At 34.4% G+C, this 17,417-nt stretch overlaps 1 long non-coding RNA gene across 1 annotated transcript; it reads right to left on the reverse strand.

The window, feature by feature from the left end:
• Positions 1-6,499: 6,499 nt before the first annotated feature.
• On the reverse strand, positions 6,500-8,667 carry LOC110008116 (uncharacterized). Its single transcript, XR_002282646.2, has 2 exons — positions 8,418-8,667; positions 6,500-7,628 (listed from the first exon to the last, which is right to left on the reverse strand). It is a non-coding gene; the product is annotated as an uncharacterized LOC110008116 (long non-coding RNA).
• Between the last annotated feature and the right edge of the window lie 8,750 nt (positions 8,668-17,417).

A 17,417-nucleotide genomic window follows, 5' to 3' on the forward strand; every position in this document is an offset into this window, starting at 1 on the left:
TTTTTCAGCATTAAAATAATATTTTTCAATGAATTTTTGAGGTGCATCCGTAGTTCTACATTTTAAGATTGCAACCTTATATAAATTTTTTTCTCTTTTAAATACCTCTAATTACAAGCAAGTTTTCCACATTTTCTGGGTGCCTAAAATTTCAAAAGCAAAAACCATATTTTTGGTAATTCTAAGGGGTACGTGAATAAAAATAAAAAACAATCAAAGCAAAGTGAATTTGTCGTGTACATGAATTTTTATTCGTGCAGAGGTGGTCTCGTCCGGTTTTGTGAAGAAAGTTCCACATCGGGGATTTAAAAGAAATGAAATTTCTCAAAATGTTTGGGCTGATAAAAAGGGCCTCGGTGCTTGGTCACACATCACCATTCGTCAACTACCGGTCCTGCTTAGCATGCGTTGTTTGAAACTTTTTGGGGGGCCATCCCCATGTAGGGTGGGCCGCCGCTGCCCTTCCTTTTAAAAAAATTTAGAAATTGCATACGGCGCACGTTTAAAACAAGGGTGCGGCTTGTATAGAGCCTAAGCTCTAAACAATCAAATTAGAGCCTGAGCCTACCTTCTTCCTTTTGAAAAAATTTAGAAATTACATACGGCGCACGTTTAAAACAAGGGTGTAGTTTGTATAGAGCCTAGGCTATAAACAATCAAATTAGAGTCTGTCAAATGAAAACTTGAAATGTGGTTTCAATATTAAAGAAATGTGGTTTCAATATTAAAAATCTTTGTGATAGCTTTAAAATATATTTTTATATTTATTTATAAAGTTTAAGGTTTCAAAAATAGTTTAGATCGACAGATATATGAAAACTTGAAAATCTTGAAAATTGGCAGTCCAAAAATGTGTTACAAAAGATACTATTTCCAAAACTTGAAATCTATTTTTTTTCTCATGTCCATGCTTCTTGATGTCGAGATGATCAATTTGAAGATATTTGAATATCAAAATAACCTTTTCTAGTGAAATTATTGAGATAAGCTCAAATTTGATTGTTTAGAGCCTCGAACTCTATATAAACTTTTCCCTTAAAACAAACATGAGAATCGGAAGTCGGCAATTAAAAAATCGCTGATCTAGAAGAGGAATCTGGCGAATCCCAATATTTGAAAGGATCTAAAATGGGTAGTGTAAAATCCGATCCATATCAAGTGATTCTGAATGTTTAAATCTTGGTATAAACAAAACAAATAGGGGCATATTTTCTCTTACTGGGTGCAGCTGATTAAAACTACCTCCCCAAAATCCTTTTTAAAAAGCAAAAAATAACCATTCGTCTTATGAATTTTTGTTTAAAAAATAGCTAGGAGATAATCAAAACAAATCGTCTATAGGTGAAAATGTATAGTGTTTTGTCCCGTCACAGACTTACTACATCCATGACGGTTTTTTGAACGGACCTACAATGGACGACGCAATGTCCGTAATACTTCAGCATAAATTTTTCATTGTCATGGATCTAGCATGTCCGTGATGGTACCGCTATGAACATATTAGGCCCGTGGCAGTCATTTTATCCACACCGACTGATTTTTTCATCGGACGGTCACGATTGTCTGGTAGTATTTTACTTTTCATTTTTTTTTTACAAATCAGAATGACAAAAAATTCAGAGGGTATGTACATCCTACTGAGGCGCATCTAATTAAAATATAAAAAATAAAAAATAAATTGACTAAAATGCCCCTGAAATATTTTAAGGGTATTTTGGTCAATATTTTTCATGTAAAATATTTTTTTTTTTAATTTTAGAAGTTTTCCCTATTTTTTATGAATACATGCTCCAAATTTTAGACCATTCCGATTCATAAAACAAAAATGTAAAACTGAAAAACTACCGGACAATCGTGACCTCGCGATGAACTTTGGACGGTGATGGGGGTAGGCGAAATCACTGTTCATTTTCGCAATAGGTGTTGCGTAGTGTTTTCCTATATATATATATATTTGAGTAATGATCATATGAGACCCTTCCACACCCATGTGTGTAGGACACCAAAGGATTACCATTAAATTTAACACAGATCTCTAGAAAAGTCAAATCCCACACCCATGTAATAACTTTTCTGGAGATCTGTGCCAAATTTAATGGTGATCTTTCGGGGTTCTATACACATGGGTGTGAGAGGGTTTCATAGGATTTACTCTCTCTTTCTCTCTCTCTCTCTCGATATATATATATATATATATATATATATATATATATATATGACGATTCTACAAAACGGTAAAAATGAACAGTGATTTTGTCTATCCTCATTACCATCAAAAATTTATCACACGGTCACAGTTGTCCGATAATATTTTTATTAATCGGAATGATCTCAAATTTGAAGCGTGTGTACATCTTAGTGTGGCGCACTTGATAAAAATATGAAAAACATAATTCATAAAATAAAAATTTACGAAAATACCCTTATAAATTTTGCGAATTATTTTTGTCATATTTTTATTAGATGAGCCTCACTAAGATGTACACACACTCCAAATTTAAAGTAATTTAGATTTGTAGAAAAAAAATGAAAATTGTAATACTACCGGACAACTGTGATCGTACAATGAAGTTTGGATTGTGATGAGGGTAGGCGAAATGACTGCTCATTTTGACCTACAAGCGTTGGAAAGAGTTATATATATATATATATATATATATATGAAAAGGCTTCTGTGAGCTAATGGGCTCACAAGAAAAAATGAGCCCAATGGTCTAAATTGAATCTAGGCCGATCTAACTATCACGGATGTCGGATAGTGCTTGAATTTTAATTTTTTTTCGAAAAATCTAAATTACTTGAAATTTTACAAGTGTGTTGATACAAAATAGTTTAATATTCAAAAAATATTTTAAAAAATAGTTTATAGGAAAAAATGACCAAAATACCCCCATAAAGTTTTGGGGGTACTTTAGTCATTGTTAATTTTATGGATTATTGTTTTTATATTTTTATTAGTTGCGGATTGATGAGAAGAATATTCACCTAAAATTTCAAATAATTTGGATTTATAGAAAAAAATTTCAAATTCAAACACTCTTGATTGTCAGATCGACCCAGATTCAATCTGCGCCATTGGGCTTATAGTATTCTGTGAACTAGTGGGCTTACCCTATAATCTTCCCCCCTCTCTCTCTCTCTCTCTCTCTCTCTCTCTATATATATATATATATATATATATATATATATATATATATATATATATATATAGGAAGATGCTACGGTACGCTAATTCGCATACCGCTACAGTAAACGCGGAACGGCCCAAATCGAATCTGGGCCGATCACGATGTCTAGTAGTGTTTCATTTTTCATATATTTTATGAAATCAGAATGATTGAAAATTTGGAGCGTGTGTTCATCAAAAATAGGCGAATCTACCAAAAATATAAAAAAATTATTTTACATGAAATAAATTGACCAAAATACCCCCAAAAATTTCAAAGGTATTTTAGTCAATTTCTATTTTCAAATTATTTTTTTTGTATTTTTATTTGGTGTACCTCACTAAGATGTACACATGCTCCAAATTTCAGATCATTCTGATTTGGAGAAAAAAATTTAGAATTGAAATACTCTCAGACAACCATGATTGTCAGATCGGCCCAAATTTAATCTGGGCCATTGAGTGTTTACTGTAGCTAAACGCATATGGGTGTACATAAAATTTTTCTATATATATGGAATATACTATAAAACTCCTATAGGCAAAAATAAACATTGATTTCGCTTACCCTCATCACCGTCCAAAGTTCATCGCACGGTCACGATTGTCCGGTATTTTATTTTTCATTTTTTCTTTACAAATAGAAATGACCTGAAATTTGGATTGTGTATTACTCAAAAATATGTGAATCTACAAAAAGTATAAAAAAAATATTTTACATAAAAAAATTGACAAAAACAACCCTGAAAAATTGTGGGGGTATTTTGGTCATTTTTATTTTAACGAATTATTTTTTTATATTTTTATTAGGTGTACCTCACTAATATGTACACACTCTCTAAATTTTAAATCATTCTGATTTGTAAAAAAAAAAAAATGAAAAATGAAACACTATTGGACAATCGTGACCATACGATGAACTAATTTAGAGAAATGTGGTTTTAATACTGAAAATATTTATGATAGCCTTAAAATATATTTTTATATTTGTTGATAAAGTTTAAAGCTTCAAAAATAGCGTAGATCGATAGGTCTATGAACACTTGAAAATATTGAAAATTAATTCTTCAAAAATGCATTACAAAATACACTATTTTCAAAACTTGAAATCCCTTTTTTTTTTTCCATATTGATGCATCTTGCTGTCGAGATGATCAATTTGAAGACTCATAAACTTAATTTGTAGTATTCTAGGTTCTACTAAAATGAAACTCAAATGCATTGTGTCTTACGGTTTGAACGACCAAGAGACTGGATGCGGGTGAGCTAGTATACTGTGATGAGATCATTGGGAAGCACACAAAGCTTGTGGTTAGAAGCTTCGTCTGAAAGAGGTTAAGCTCGTATGGTGCAATTAGATCATACGAAAATAAACAAAGCTTGTGGTTAGAAGGTTCATTTCAAAGAGGCCAGATGTATGTGTTATTGAAGACGTGGTTCCAACTAATCCTAAAAAATGAGATACTCAAATAAGGAATTGTTGTGGTCTATGAGAAATCTTTGTGAAACTTCTGCATGTGGCATCCATACTCGCCTTTCTCTATGCCTCTTTTTTTCTCTCAAAATGTATGTATTTCATCTCATGTAACTTGTGCTCTCTTGGTAATTACTTTCTACAATGTTGATGAAGAACCGCTTGTGTTATGAATAACAAAGCCAGATTTTGTTTTAGTGGTCCAAAAAAAACATAAGTTTCATATAGCATTCAAATTCTTATATATCCAAGTTCTATACAAGATTTGGGATTCATGTTCAATAAAGAAAGCATTAGGGAATGTTCGCAAAGCACAAAGTTTATTTTTTTCTTTATATGTGATTCCTTCTATGCGTTGGGCACGAAAAAACAGGGGATTGGAATGTGAAAATGAGATGCGGCGAAGCTTGGTTAGGCTTGGTTTTATGGGCATGCTCAATGCCGTCGTTTTCTTGGCATGCTCGATGGAGTCATCAAGGTATCCAAGCCATATGAGAGTTGTCACTATGACAAACCCAGATTCAAGCTAAGCATCAAACCAATGATGAGAAAAAGACATAAGCACTTCTCTTGAGCAACCTTTGGGTTCCCCATGATAAATTATACAGCCAAACTTCTTCTACTGCTTTTGGTTCTTCTTCACAAGGCTACTAACTTGTGAACAAAAGTGCTTCCTCACTGTCTGGTTCTCCTCAAGGTCCGCTTCAATATCCAGGAAAAACTCGAACATTTGTTAATGGAGATAGCGATGGAGAAGACGATGGTTTATCTGATGAAGAAACCAATTAACTCAAAACAAAAAACTATCAAATAATGACATAAAGAAACAAAGGAGTTGGTGCCCCATAGAGGGTTATCACATGTCCCCAGAGGTGCTTCGGCTCAATCAATAGTTGAAAGAGCTTGGGCAGAGAGATGTTGCATACTTAAAGGTCTCTCTCTTATTTTGTTATATTTTTACTCTTTTTTTATGTATAAGGAGGTTTTATGTAAACATCCACCAAGTATATCTGAGGAGCATGGGTTTTAACTGTTCATAGAACCTTTCTTGGTCTTCTTTCTATGTAAAAGATGATCCGAGTAGATAATGAAAAGAATAATGACATCCGGGATACATGTGTGTGTGTGTGTTCTTTTTCTGTAATATCTTCCATAGGTACATAAGAGGAATGTTATCTTCTATTGTTTATGATACATGGAGAACTGGGTGGCCTATACATCCAAAGTCCACTTTCTATGGCATATTTGTTACTCTCTTTGCTTTTTTTGTTGGCATCAAATATTCTTTTCTTTGTTGTTCAGGCAGGTTATTAATTTTAATAGCAAAAGAAAAAGAAAAGTGACTTATATGGTTGAATGTATTGCTGCCCTATTGTGCCTTTATGATCCTGTGAGTTTAAAGAACCTAAGCATTGCTGCCCTGTTGTGCATGTCTCAATATCAAATTGGAAAATGCAGTCCCTGCCCTAACACATTCACAAGGAACAAAGAATGATGCTTTGCTTGAAATCCTATTTAGAAATGGGTAGCCTATACATCCAAAGTCCACTTTCTATGGCATATTTGTTACTCTCTTTGCTTTCTTGTTGGCATCAAACATTATTTTCTTTGTTGTTCAGGCAGGTTATTAATTTTAATAGCAAAAGAAAAAGAAAAGTGACATATATGTTTGAATGGCATTAATGCCCTGTTGTGCCCTTATGATCCTGTGAGTTTAAAGAACCTAAGCATTGCTGCCCTGCTGTGCCTGCCTCAATATCAAATTGAAAAATGCGGTCTCTGCCCCAATACATTCACAAGGAATAAAGAGTGATGCTTTACTTGAAATCCTATTTAGTGAATTAGCTAAAGATGGAGCATTTAATCAAGTAAAAATATATTCGTTACATTTGCATCCACATTTCAACCTTACAATAATCATTATGTACAACTCCAAAATTACATATACAAAGTTGTCACATGTAAATGCTCAAAAATCTCATATGCAAAGCAGCATTTCTAGCCCTAAAATTGTGTCAACATTACACCAAGAATAGTGTTCTCTAACATATAATGATTACCTACTAAATTAACCTCTTCTTAATGGACAATTCCTATAATCATGGCTAATTTGGTCACATGAAGGAACTTTACAATATCTAGGTTTCTTAGCAACTTCAACATAGGACTTTAACCTTTTTCCAGGAGGCCGCCCTTTTGTGATAGACCGAACAGGGTTTTTTACATGGATGCTTTCACAATGAAGTCTATTTTCATCCTCTTCAGTTGCTAGACTTGCATTAGATGTTTCATCAACCATAGGAGACCTCATGCATTCTATTTCTTCAACATGTTCCAAAATTCTTGAAAATTGCTCCATAATGAACTTGTAACAATCATCAAATCTTGCACCTTTTGTACCAATTGTTGATGTTAATGATTGTATAGTTTGGACATGCTCAACATAGGCAGCTAATGTGCTCGAGCTAATGTCTGATATCAATGAAGTAGAGTGCCTCTAACGTTTTGGCGGATATCAGTTTGGAATTTGAATAAAATTTTATTTGAAGAGAACATGAAGAGAATGCCTGCAAATGATGCATGTAAACTCAAACCCTTTACAACTGCAATTCATAACATTATCTTCAACCATCAAAGAAAATTTTCGCCCTTTTTCTTTCTTTGAAAAGTGTGTCACTTCATAGGTTCCATCATCATTTCTAGATGTCAAATATTGGAAAGATAAAATAATTTCTTCTTGTATCTTTGAAAAGTGTGTCAAATAATTGCTTACACAGTAAACAAGACAGTAAATTATTTCATCTGTCCATCTTGAAAATAGATGAGCGAGAAGCTCTCGTGCCTTCTACTTTATGGCTTTGAAACCAAATATCTTAACCACCACACTTTAAACCAGAGGCTCTACTCTCACTGCCCCATACAGTTCCCCATTCAAAATACGTAGACTAAGCTGTGAATCACCCAATTCTTGATCCTAACTCTTCAAGTCTAGCAAGGTAGAGAATTGATCAAACAAATAAAATCATTACTCAATAGAATTTAATCCTTTAGCTATGAAAAGAATAAGAAATCATCAAATAAACAAAACTATTACTCCGGCCTTTCCTATCATCCAATAATTCTTATACTGAAAATAACAATTAATCATTCACTTGATCCAAAATTTTATCCTCTAAGTATGAAAAGAATTACAAAATCAAAGAAAAACTGGAATCAAAACATGAAAAATGGCTGGGGGCATATTTTCAAACATTTGAACTCTGAAGAACACTTACTCTAAAGAATATTGGGAATCAAAGAAAAATTGGAATCAAAATTGTGGTATATTTGGTTACCAAAGCCTGAAGATCACTTATTCTCTCTAAAAATTACTTTTGGAGCTCACAGAGAAGGCATATAAATTTAGAAAAGGTCCATCTTTCTAAAAAATTGAATCAATCGTATCCAAGAAATAAATGCACAAGTACCACACTAAGAGCCTTTCGTTGAGAGAGATGGAGCAAGCTGAAAATTGTGTGCCCTGTCTCATTCTTGGTGAGATCCAAAAGAAACTTTTAGAGAGAGTAAGTGTTTTTCAAGCTTTGATAATTAAATATACCACATGTTCAGTTATTGTGACTGTATCACAAAAAAATCTCAAAAAATAAATTCTACCTGGTGTGATCGGAGAGCAACAAAAAAATCCCAAGAATCAACAGAGTAAATTCTAGAGAAAAAAATCTCAAAAATAAAACAAATGGAAAATAAAAGAAATGGCATTGAGTGTGGCATTCGTACCTCGTGTGATTGGAGATCTCCATAGCTGGGATCACATGAAGGTGAAAATTAGGCTTTTCTCGAGGTAAAAACTAAGGTGTCCATCTGTAAGAAAAAAATATATGCAGAAGATCACTTCCATTTTTAACCTGACATTTTGGCATTTTTTCTGATGAAAAGAGAGAGGGCTGGGGAGGGCAAGAGAGAAAAGATGGGGGTCGGTAAGGAGAGAGAAAAAATAGAATGCGTGTCAGAGGGAAGAGAGTGAGTGGATGTTTAAATTTTGAAATTCAAAATTTATTAAGTACGATTTTTTAAAATTTAAAGTTAAAGTCACAAATACCCTTCAATAGGATTTGGTGCTCAAATAACATAGGGGCAATATAAGTAAAAAAAAAGTTCACAACTTATTCTAACTGAAGTCACATGCCCCTCAAACTTCAAATTTAATGGTAGTGAGTGGGACTCAAAGTTCAAAAATCAACAGTTTCGTTGTGCTGGAATAAAAACGACAGCATTATAAGCAAAGAATTGGAATTTAATAAGGGCATTTTCCAGCCCCTCTTGGGGGTTATTTAGGTCATTATTGAAGTCAAAGTTGAAGAAGCATTGATGAAAGGGTGTGGTTTGTATAGATTAGAGCCTACCTTTAAATAGCGTCGAGAAATGTGGTTCCAATATTGAAAATTTTGTGATAGCTTTAAAATATATTTTTATTTTTATTTATAAAGTTTAAAGCTTAAAAAATGTTTTAGATCGACAGATCTATGAAAACTTTAAAATTTTGAAAATTGACGATCAAAAAATGCATTACAAAATACATTTTCCAAAACTTGAAATTAATTTTTTTCTCATGTCCGTGTATCTTGATGTCGAGATGATCAATTTGAAGATTTTTTTAACATCAAAACAATCTTGTCTGGTGAAATTTTTTAAAAAGGCTCGAATGTGATTGTTTAGAGCCTTGGCTCTATATAAACATTTCCCTTGATGAAAGCAATAAAATGAAGTGAATCGTGTATAAATTGGATGTCATTTATGATCGCGGCCAGCGGCGTTTGTACTGATCATATATATTCGAAATGATTAAAGGTCAAAATCGTTATTGTGTGAGAGGCACTCGTGGACCAGCTCAAAAGCAAGCAACCAATTGGGCCCATGGTTGAGTTGATAATGAGAGCTTGCAGAGTACCATATTCAAAAAGAGTTCGTTAGCATTTGGGTTCCAAGCACTTTGCGAGTATGCCACATGTGGGTTAAGCAATTGACCGTCGATGAGTAATATTACGCGTGTCAACGGCTCTGGTCGGGTCTGCCCCAGACTCGGACAAGACCCGACCCAAAAATTATATATATATAATTATATTTAAATATATTCATATATTGAAATTCAAAAAATATTACCGGATCCGGACCCCGACCCGACCCTCTGAATTCAACTTTTAGACCTATATCTAGACCCGAATCAGGTCTACCCCTCGGGTTCCGCATTGGGTCCGGGTCCATTGCCACGCGTAGAGTATCCATGAATGTTCCATAGATGTAGGGCGGGCAAGGCTAGACCTATTCCCCTGATGGTTGGCCTAGGTCTAGCCTTGGCCATATCAGTGTCAGGTCGGACCTGGCAAGGCTGAATAAAATTAAACAGCAGTGAAATAAAAATGATATAGAAATAAGGGCCGGGTGGGGCTGAATAAAATTAAACAACAACAAAATAAGAATGACATAGAAATAAGGGTCGGGCCAAGCAGAACCAAGCTGGCCATGTCTTGGCCATAGCCCTATCAAAGCCAGGTTGTGCTAAATAAAGTTCAACAATAACAAAATAAAAAATCATACACAAAGAAAGGCCAGAAGGGGCCGAACCAGACTGACCATGTCATAGCCCTAGCACAACCCCGGCCCTGCATCAGTCCACCTTTTGTGGCCCTATTTTTTAGGATCAGGCTTAATAGAAACAAAATTCAAAAATTATAACAAAATAAGAAAGATAAGAAAGTAACAAGATAGAAAAATGTATATTGCATATAAGAAGATAAGAAAGTACAATATATACCATTGTATTATTATTATAAATACAACAAAAAAAAACGCCACAAGATTAGTATGGGACAATTATTTTCTTGAAAAGTTTCTCTCTCTCAAGTCTTCATGATATCAGAGCCATTGTTGCTTGCTATGCAATCGTAAAGTACAGTCGATAGTGGGTAAATTCCGATGCAGATCATATGAAACAGTAACGTTTTTTTCATCTCAAAAGGTTAGTGCATTGTGTTACTTTTGCATTGTCTTCATGTCTCTCTAAAAGACTTATTTCCATGTTTTTGTCTTCATGTCACTCTTCGATAGCATCCATATCATCCCAACTTCATACACCCATATCATAAAATACTTTCTCTATCCTCTTACACCATCTACAACATCATTCCACACACACACTCCGCTCTCTCTAAAAATCAAACACTAACTCTCCCTTCCACCTTCTTTCTCGAAAAATTCTTCCCTTGCAAATTTCAATTGATTTGCAAATTTTTCATCTTGCAAAAACTTGGCATTTGCAAATTTCATCCCTTGGCAAAAAAAAATTATGTCCTATGCAAAAAAATTTCTTTGCTCCAATGAATATTATAATCTTCAATGTTTAAGTATCCATATTCCTCCACCCTTATTTTAGGAAACTTTGTGTCTATTAAGTTCACACGTAATAATAACAATTATGTATTATGGCAAATTTAAATGCTCTCTCTCATTGAGAGTCTGGAACTTTTTGAATTTATTAATGGTGATTGCCCTACACTAAGTCATAAGATTTCATCTCTTGATGGTAAAAGTAAAATCGAAAACTTAGACTACAAATCATGGTTAAAGTCTGACCTGCTTCTTAAAGCCTGGATCACATGGATATTATCAAAAGAGTGTCTCGGCCTTATTATTGGCCTCAAGACTTCTGAATAAGTTTGGAAACGCCTGAAGAATACCTATGCAGGTAATTCTCAAGCTAGGGAGTTCCAATTTACCCAGCAACTCCAACCCTGCAAGAAAGGGAATTCACTATCAGAATACATATGCAAATTCAAAAGTATTTGTGATGATTTGTTGGCTAATGAGAAACTTGTATTAGATGAAACTAAGGCATTTTGGCTTTTAAATGGACTTGGTCCAAAATATGAGAGTTTTGCTACCACTATGCTTAAGCCTTTGATTCCTGCATATTATGAAATTATACCTCTTTTTCAAAGCCATGAGATTAGAAATCATCCCATGTCTCTGAAGAACACTCAAATCTAAATTGGAATATGGCCTTTGTTAGAAAACAAAAAAAAATTGTACCCAAAAGAGGTAATCCGAATTACAGAGGTAGAGGGAGAAACAACTTTGGTGGTGAACAGTTCTTTAACACTCAGGGATGATGGCTTGTTCAAACAAACTAGATCAGTAATGTAGGTCATGGAGTGCCCTAGAAAAATCAAAAAAATAGTGGTACACTTCCTATGCGACACATGCATCAAGGCTTCCCACAAGATTCTTAAATACAACTATCAGCTCAGACACCTCGAGAAAAGAATCAAATTTTGGGCATGCTGCATTGAAGTATTGACATTGATTCAACCACATGTACGAAGCAGAAGATATTCCTCATGCCCTTGTAGTAATGACTATGGCTTGTTCAACTCTCAAGGACGATGGCTTGTAATATCGGTCGTGGTCAACAGTTCTTTAACTCTCAAGGACGATGGTTTGTTCAAACAAACCAGATCAGTAATGTGGGTCATGGAGTGCCCTAGAAAAATCAAGAAAGTAGTGGTACACTTACTATGTGACACATGAATCAAGGCTTCCCACAAGATTCCCAAATATAACTATCACCGCAGACACCTCGAGAAAGTATCAAATTTTTGAGAAACTTGGGCATGCTGCATTGAAGTATTGACATTGATTCAACCACATTTACAAGACTTAAACTGGTTCCTGGACACAGATGCCTCCCCTCATATGGCAGGAGATCAAAGTAAGTTATAAAATCTTTGTCCCTATAGAGCACCTATATAGTCATGGTTGAGAATGATGACCAATTAACTATTTCACATGTTGGCGATACAAATATTGCTATTGGATCTGAAAAATTCATTGTTTCTAATTCAAGTAACTCTTCATGAGTTGAAAGATATCGTATTTGTATCATGGGATGCTCATCTTCTATTCTGCAGTAAATTAAAAGATGTGGTATGTTGGGATACATATTTGTACTCTTCATAATTGAAGCACTTTTAGGAGTCATTCAAAAGTTTTATAATGTGCCATGAGTATGGTTTATAACAATAAAACTTCAGAGAGAGGTAATATAAGGTTGATAAGATATGACACTCTATGTGAAGAAGTGAATTTGGCAATTGCGTAATATAGAAGACGCACAATGCATGTGAAAGTACTTTGATTGCTTTGCAATGAAGGGATATGTAGAAATACTTGGTGGCAACATAGAAAATCTAAAGATCAGTGGGAGAATTAAATTTGTGATATTTGAAATGATAGAATGAATAAAAATATTTTTTTATATATGTATGGGAGATTCTAAAAGGCCGAAGAGGTGGATGCTTCATCAACGAATAAAAGATGATGACCAAGTGTTTTTTCAATCAGTTGTATGCTCTTCCAAGTTCGCAAAAGCTCGTCAGCAAGTAAATGAAAAGAATCAAGAAAGCCCAGGTACCACACTATATAGTTTTGAGGTATGAAATCTATCTCACATTACATGGTAATGTCATATAGGGAAAGATGATTCATTAACCCTTATTTTTAAGTTTCATATACTTCTTTGGTTTTTTTGGCTATTTTTTTTATGAATATATATGGAGTGCATGAACATTAGGTGATAGGTGCTAACAAATTTGAAAGGGCTGGTTTTAAATACCTTGTATTTTTGTGCCTCATTGTGCTTGAGTATGAACTACTTGAGGAAGTGATACATATGGAGATGTGGTTTGATTGAGGGCTTTAATCCTGAGTATGAAACATGAGAGATGGGTGTGGCTCATTCAAATATGTAAGCACAAAGGGAGTGATTTGATGTAACTCAATCTTAGTGACCATCCTCCCAATAAATGTTTATAATATGATGTGTTGTATGTGATGATGATCTCTTGATAAAGTCTTCATATTTGTCAAAGATGAAGTATTTTGTCAAGGCTGTAATAACTATTCTTTATTCATGCTTTATTTTGGATAAAATTATAAAATGGTATTTATAATTTGTTTTATGGCCATGAACTTGACTTGGTAGGAAATCAAAAGTGAATGTGGTAAAATTATTTATGAAGGCTAACCATGTATTTTAAAATTAAATTTGATGATTTGATAAAAACCTAAGTCTATGACTATGGTTTTGAGAAAACCACATAGTCTTGCAAGGTCCACTAAGTATTTATGAAAAATCATTTTAAACCGTCATACTATTATCTAACTATTGTTGTGAATGCATATGTATATAACAAGTCAATATTTTTTTTTTAATTAAAGAGAAAAACATTGTATCTTGAAGGTATTTATAAAAGTGAGAGAAAAACTATCATGCACTGATTTTTAAATACCCATATGCCTTGACTCATGTTTCTAGCTATTTAGAATCCTCGATTACCTAAGACCTTGAACCATAGGAAATATTGTAGGAAGACCATCTTGCTAGGTCTCCTTGACACGTGTTGTGTGGATTAGACAACTTGGTTTGTATAGGTTTACAATCAAGAGATTAGTATGGTTGAACCTTTGTGGTTCGAAAAATGGCTTTATGAAATGAAATGGGCATTGAGTTATTGTTTAGTATGAAACTTGTTATACTATCTCATGACACATGCATGAGAACGCTGAGATAATATTTCTTATGTGTTATGTTTGAGTGGGAGCTATTAATAATTCCACGATTATTTTTAGCAATTTGGATATTCAATTATACAAGTATCCCGTTATAAAAAGATCCTGATGAACTCAATATTCCAGTGGGAGCACCAGCTTCTGTTTAATGGATCAGCTAAAACGACATACCATTGTTCACCTATGGAACCCAGATGCGTGGCACTAGTTGTATGGCTACAGAAGGGAGTAGCTTGATTGAAGAATTTCTTTAAGCCAATGAAGATAACAAATCCATGATTCGCGTTATGACATAAAAGATGGACTATGACCATATTCGGAATGAGATTTAAGCATCAAAGAGAAAGAGGCGTTGCCTCCATAAATCCTTTGTGAAAGGATTGATAGCAAAATTCATGATTAACGTAATAAGAGACAATAAGTGAAAAATGTTTGAGCAAGAGATTGTAATTGGGGGGATGAGAATGTGTGAGAGAGATTATAAGGCCTTCAAAGGCTAAGTAGGAGACGTTGGGTTTATGAGGCTTTTAAATACCTTATAAGAGCTTGTATGAGCATTTTATATAATGAAACATAAACTCAGTGGGGGTGTGGTCCTCTTGTAGACCATACTAGGCAAATGTGATTTGTCGATACACTTATTTTCTCTTCTCTCTCAAAGGGTTTATCTATCTCTCTCAAATATCTCTTTATAGGTGTCACACCTCACCTTGGGCTTCAAGATCTCTCTCAAGTTTTTCTAAGGGAGCACACCCCAACTAAGCCAAAAGGGCAGGCCCAAGCCATCTCTCTCTCTCTCTCTCTCTCTCTCTCTCTCTCTCTCTCTCTCTCGTTTTTAGGTGGCACGCTCAAACTAAGGTTAGCTTATGGTGGTTTGATTTTTGGGTAGCAAGGGGATGATTCCCTTGGCAGTAGATCTCTCCCACTCTTTTTGATCTATCTCTCATCTCTCCCTCTCTCTTTGATGTATCTCTTATCTCTGCAAAGATCAAGTCAAAGAGGTTTAAGCAAGACTAAGGCACTGAGGCCTTAGGTAGTTGATTTTAAATCAAAATCTATATATCATTGAGAGGGTTTTGCCATATGTAGGAGAATTAAGAGACCGATCATATATCTCGAACAACATTGAAATGAGGGGACTCGATGTGGGGTGTATTAAGCCCCATTGTAGTAAACTCCGACACTCTTTTTTTATTTCTTGTCATATTTAATTATATTATCTTTATATTCGCAAGCATAAGAATTGTGGAAATTTTCTTCGTTTAAAGAAAATTGGTTTAATGGCATCAAGGTTTCTAAGATCTTGGATTTGTGTAGATACCCCATTTTAAATCTAGCAAATTCTATGATTTTTTGAACCCTTAGGACCACATTATCCTAGTAGATCCAATTTAACTACCCCAAAACTATCCAAATCCTATTCCAATTTTAAATAGAGCTCAAGAGCTTTCCAATGGTCCAAGAATCACCTGAATCGAACCTACAGATAAAAAGATATAACAAATGATAATTTAGTCTTTGTGAGACCCAACTGTTAGGCCCCGGGTTGGGCTGTAACGGGCCCGACAAACCTAGACGTCGATTGATGATGCAGTCAATGCATCTGATGATGTAATAAACACTTTTTATTTAATTAGATGAGGCTAAAACTTTAAGATAAATCCAAAAAATTCCAAAAAAAACTCCAAAAGTTTTTAGAAAAAATCACCAATTTAATATTATAAATACCCCATCTACCTAACCTAAAAGGAGAGAGAAAAAAAGACTAAAACAAACTTTAGAAATTCTCGAAATTAGGAAAATTATCCAAAAATACCAAAAATAGGAAAAACTCTTAGAAAATTCCTAAAAATTTAGGAAAAATTTCCAAAAATCCCAAAAAATTAGAAAAAAAATCTCAAAATTCATATTCAACCTCTAGACATCACAAAACCCTTAGAAAACCAAGGAAATTCTCCTCCAGACCCCAAAAAGACAGACAGCTTTAGAAAAATCTCTAGATTGAAAACCTTAGAAAACATAGAAACCCTAGCCTTCTGAAGTCCTAACTCCAAAGACTAAGAAAACCTAGACCTAGGGTATAAAAACCCTAGATCAAAACTAGAATTAGGGCACAACAACCCTAGATATAACCTTTTACACCAGAGATCTGCTGGTCAACATCCGAAATCAAAGAGGCAAATGGGACCTGTTCTGATACGTGCGAGCCCTCGAAGGCTCGGGAATCCCGACCCATCCAGCCCGATTTGATATTATTTCTTCCTCTTTTTACTGTTTTGCTTCTTTTATTTATTTATTATCTGTTAACTTGTCTTAAAAATCTTATTTTAATGCTCTGGATCATGTTGGCTTTGCCACAGATCTGAGAGTAGATCTGTTCGTTTCCAGGAAAATTTGGCCTCAAATCTTAATTCGAGCTGTCTCACTTTCTCTTCTGCTTTATTTACATCTTTTTTAATTAGTTTAAAGTGTTAAAATTCGAGAGATCTTCATCGAAAGATCTGTCAGATTTTTATCATAAACAGTTTGATGCCCACCGTGGGGCTATTTCGAGCTTGATCCAAGCTTCAAAATACGATTTTCATTCACTTTTATTCACTTTTTTCAATCACAAAAGGTCCAAAAAGTCGGCTATGACCCGGCTTTTTCTGGGCCACACTCCCAGTGTCGCCCAAATTAAAAGGTCTCGGAAACCTCTGAAACTTTGTGGATCTATTCTAGGGACTCTTTTGTAGCTTCACAAAACAATTCTTATCAAAATAAAATTTTTAAAAATGTAAAAAAATATTTTTCAGACCCATGCAGGTCAACATATACCCCAAGTTTCAACTTATTAGTCTACGCTTTGGAACCCACCAACCAGTGGGCCTACTGCCATGCCAAATACTCAACAAGAAGATACCTTAAAAGTAATGCAGAATATGCTTGTAAGAATGGGCATGCATGAAATTCTACCCCCAAAAGCCTATGTTCATGAGACCCTTGGATGCATGGAAGACCTTCCCTTGGGATTTGTCATCCCATAATTTAGAAACAATTTCAATGGAAAGAGCGATCTAGATACTCACGTCAACGCGTACCTCCTCTTCGTTCAAGCTTTCCTAGACAGACCTAACCAACTAAAGGCCATCTTTTTACAAACATTGACCAGTG

Source organism: Amborella trichopoda, chromosome 11 (assembly GCF_054954075.1).
Source record: "Amborella trichopoda isolate Santa Cruz 75 chromosome 11, AtrichopodaSantaCruz75HAP2 v2.0, whole genome shotgun sequence".
NCBI lineage: Eukaryota > Viridiplantae > Streptophyta > Magnoliopsida > Amborellales > Amborellaceae > Amborella > Amborella trichopoda.